The sequence below is a fragment of the Oryx dammah genome, unplaced genomic scaffold, assembly GCF_014754425.2.
Source record: "Oryx dammah isolate SB20612 unplaced genomic scaffold, SCBI_Odam_1.1 HiC_scaffold_10, whole genome shotgun sequence".
Taxonomy (NCBI): Eukaryota; Metazoa; Chordata; class Mammalia; order Artiodactyla; family Bovidae; genus Oryx; species Oryx dammah.
The window spans coordinates 63,484,647-63,489,179 of record NW_024070194.1 but is presented as its reverse complement, the minus strand read 5'-3'; the positions used below and the strand labels follow the sequence as shown (position 1 = coordinate 63,489,179).

Sequence of the window (4,533 nt, the reverse complement as noted above, 5' to 3'; positions counted from 1 at the left end):
GATTGACATTTATTTTTCTCATTCTGCCTAGAGGATGTCTCCTTTCAGATATCACTCTGAAGGTCCCTGCAGGGGTGAGATGGTGGTTTTGAAGCTTCTGGGATCAATCCTTATCCTTTAGAAGAGAATCTGAACCCAGGGTGGGATTCACTGAGGAGGGTGACCAACTGTCCTGGTTTGCTGCAACCAGTCTCTTTTAGCACTGAAAATCCCACATCCTGGGAAAACTTTAGACTGGGACCAGTTGTTACAGGTGACTGGGAGCCTCTTCTCAGCAAAGGGAGGAACACAAGTCTGGCCAGGTAACTTCATCAAAGTTCTGCCAGCCACGGGGAGTGGCTCCCTGCCCTGTCCATGCCCAGGCCTGATAACAGCTCTGGTCAACCCATCCAGGCACTGTACCCCGCCACATGCGAGCCTTCCTTCCTCGTCACCTGCCCTTGTTCCACAAACGCTTGTCAAAAATTCATTCTAGGTCCATTTCTCCATCAGCCCAGAGGAACGTCATTGTTGAACCATCAAGAAGAAAAACTACCATGTCCAGTTTTTTGACAAAACCTCAGATGAGTGGCCTTCTGGCCAAGGGTCTGTGATTTCATCTTGTTGGAACATTCATTGTCCCCCTGGGAGCTGCAGCTCTCTGTAAGTTTGCTGTGGCTGAACCAAGAAAGAAGGGATGTGCAGATTTCTACAGAAATTATGATTCCCTGAAAGATTTTGAGGAGAAGAGGAAGGCTGGTATCTTTCAAAGTGATTTAGAACATAAGGAATTTCTTCGGGTTGAGTTCCATGAAATTGTGTCACTTACCTGTGTTCCTGAACTATGAAATTAGGAGTATCTGGGTTGAAGAATAGTCTCCAAGAAATAAATGATTAACAAATACTGTGGACACTAAAAAAAAAAAAAAGAAAAAAGAAAAAAAATTAATTCCAAGTCAGGCAACATCCAAAGATTCTGGTTCACCAGGGACAGGATTTGCCATATTTTCAGCAAAGTTTTCTTTTCCTCCCTCTTCTATGGAAATTTAGGTCACTGTTAACTGAAGAAGAGGAAAAGGCCATGGCAAAACCCCAAGTCCTCAGTGGCCTTAGTATTTGCAAAATAGTGTGAATGAATATGAAGTCATTTAGAAAGTGTTTCACCATATACACTAAGTTTTAAAAAAAAATGAGCTCCACAGAATAAAATGAACAGTATAATCCTAGTCTATAAAAAATGGATGAATATTTCTTTCTTTGTTTAATATATTGATAGGAGGAAAAGGCTAGAAAAATATGCACCAAAATGTAAACAACTATTAACTCCAAGTGGTAGAACCAGGGTGAAGCAGTTGTGATAGAGATGAGACCTATTCAAAAGCTACTATGAACCACTAGAGACTGTCGTACAAGAGAAGTAAGTCAGATAAAGAAAGACAAATATCATATATTAATGCATATATGTAGAATCTAGAAAAATGGCACAGATGAACCTATTTGCAGGGCAGGAATAGAGACGCAGACACAGAGAACAAGCATGTGGGCCCAGGAGGGGAGGAGAGGGTGGGACGAATTGGGTGACTATGAGTGATATATAGACACTGAATGTGACAGTGTTGGTTGATCAGCCATGTCTGACTCTTTGCAGCCCCATGGACTGTAGGCCGCCAGGCTCCTATGTCCATGGAATTCTCCAGGCAAGAATACTGGAGTGGGTAGCTGTCTGCTTCTTCAAGCGATCTTCCCAACTCAGGGATCAAGCCTGAGCCTCCTGCGTTGCAGGCGGATTCTTTACCATCTGAGCCGCCAGGGAAGTCCATATGTTCACTATGCTGTGCTGTGCTTAGTAGCTCAGTTGTGTCTGACTCTTTGACTCCGCATGGACTGTAGCCTTCCAGGCTCCTCTGTCCATGGGGATTCTCCAGGCAAGAATACTGGAGTGGGTAGCCTTTTCCTTCTCCAGGGGATTTTCCCAACCCAGGGATCAAACTCAGGTCTCCGGCATTGCAGGCGGAATCTTTACCATCTGAGCCACCAGGGAATCCCATACACTACAATGTGCAAAATAGATTGCTAGTGGAAACCTGCTGTGTAGCACAGAGCTCAGCTCGGTGCTCTGTGATGACCTAGAGGGATGGGATGGAGGGGTGGGAAGAAGGCTCAAGAAGGGAGGGGATATATATGTATTCTTACAGCTGATTCACTGTTGCACAGCAGAAACTAACACAATGCTGTAAAGCAATTATAAAAAAGAAAAAGAGAAAAACCACCACGAAGGCAGAATGTGAGGGCTTGGCGATGGATTTTCTGCAGAGGGTAAGGAAGAGGGTGCAGCCGAAGATGACAGGCAGCATGGATGCATGGGAAATTGCGGTGCAGCTGAGGAGAACAAGGAAGTCAGAGGGAGGGGAATTTGCTTTGAGACGATTTTGCCTTTGAGACATGGGGAACGTTGGAAGTCAAGATTCCCAACAGATCATCAGCAACACAGAACTAGCACTTCGGGCTGGAGAGGGCTTGAAAGTCATCCACATGCACACACAACTTGAAGCCCTGGAGTGCAGGGAGAGGGGGCGGGCATAGAAAACAAAAGATGAAAGTCAAAGGCAGGAGGGTGAGGGAAACAGCCACACTCGAAGGGGAAGAAGAGACAGAAACTAGGTGACAGGTCAGATAGGAATACGGAAAAGCTGGGCAAGCCAGTGTGAAACCCAGAAAGGGAAGACAGAGATGCAAGGGAAAAAAGTTCCCCCTCAGCTGGAACTGCCAGGCTGGCCTCTCACTTTCTGGGCTTGGCAGAGTTTACAGCTGGAGAAAAAGAAGTCAGCTACCCACTTCCTCCTGCCGCAGATAACCAGAGGTGCAGCTGTAACCTTGAATGAAGCTGAAAGTTTTGGCTATTACTCTGAATCAGACATCTTAATTACCTTTTAATACCTGAAGTAATAGGACTAGGAGACTTTTTATTACCTGAAGGTGACCATAAAAGCTATGGACATCCAGGAGCAAGAGACCAATTAGCTCCACAGCACAAAGAAAGACAAAAATAAAATTGCTTCATAATTACACCCCGAAGTCATGCTTCTTCAACACCACTGTTACACAGAGCTGCTGTGACCGCCGGCTCTCCCTTAGATTGCAAACAGGATGTCCAACAGAACTTTCTCTGTTGTCTGGGTATTGCAGCTCATTTCCAAAGTCGAAAATAGTAGTGCAGTGTGCCCCTGTTCTTAAAAGACCCCAGTAGCAGCCAGATATTTCCCTGGGGCTATTTGACTCTGCTGCCATCAACCCATCACCTGCCTCTTGTGTGCATTTGTGAATGCACACTTTTACAGTGCACACAGCTCCTGTAGTCGGAACCGGGACTTGCTGGCTTCCTGAAAATCACTGGAGTCTCTCCTCCCTCTTTTCTACTATCCCTTTTATATTGCTTTGTAACAAATCACCACAAATGTAGTAGCTTAAAAACACAGAAGTTCCTGAGCTCTGCAGTTCAGAAACCTAGGCACAGTTCTCTGCTCAGGGTCTCAGAGCTGAAATCAAGGTGTTGGTGGCTGTGTTCTCATCTGATGCTCCGGGTTCTCTTAGCTCACTGGTTATGGTAGAACTCAGTTCCTTGCAGCTGTGGGACTGAGGTCCCTGTTTCCTTACTGACTGTCATTTGGGGGCTGCTCCCAGAGGGCATGAACCTCCCTCACTGTGTGGCCCCCACCATCTTCAAAGCCAACAGCAGAGTCCGCATGTCCAGTCCCCCGCACACTTAGAGTCTGTTTCCAGGAGGAGCCAGATCTTCTGAGCCCTCCCCAGTTAGGGCAGGCCCACCTCACTATTCTCCCTTTCTTAAAGGCAACTGTGTGGTAGAACATGACCTCATCATGGGGGTAAACCATCAGACCCGCAGTCTTGAGGGAGTGATGCATGGCGTACCCCCAGGGGCAGGGATCTTGGGGCTGTCTATCCAATAACACTGCCTCCTAAATGCCAGTCCTAGGTGGGCTCCCAAAGGCCCCTTTGTGAAGTGTAAGGAAGAAAAGTTACTGGGGGCTGTTCCTCAGTTGGACCGTCTCTGCTGCAGCAGACTTGCTGAGCTGCCTTCCTGCCTTTCAGAGGGGCTGGCAGGATGGCCAGTGGGCGGGAATAGTGATGTTTGCCCCCCGCCCTTTGGCATGGCCGGAGTGTGTGCGCCACCTGGGATCACCACAGAATGCGGTGGGTTTTGAGCTGACTTCCCAGGACAGCATCCCGGAGCCCCGTTGGCCATGGGAGTGTGTCGGGGGGAAGGGGCCTCAGGTGGAGGCAGAGGATATGGGGCTGCAAGAGGCTACCACATCAGGAGGGCATCACCCTCCCCAGCACCCCCACCCCAACCCCTAGCCAGCACCCCCAATTCCTCCACACAGGGCTATCAATAGCCGGGAGAGAGCACCCACAGCCACAGCTTAATCGAAATGTGTGCTCCTTTCTCTAAGCCCACCTCCCCTTTTATCTCAACCACACCTGTGAGAAGCAGAAGGTAAGAGAAACGAAAAGACCAGCCACACCCCGTCGGGT

General features: G+C 48.0%; 1 pseudogene; it reads left to right on the top strand.

Annotated features, from left to right (window-relative positions):
- Positions 1-536: 536 nt before the first annotated feature.
- On the top strand, positions 537-947 carry LOC120869238 (annotated as a pseudogene).
- The last annotated feature ends 3,586 nt before the right edge of the window (positions 948-4,533 follow it).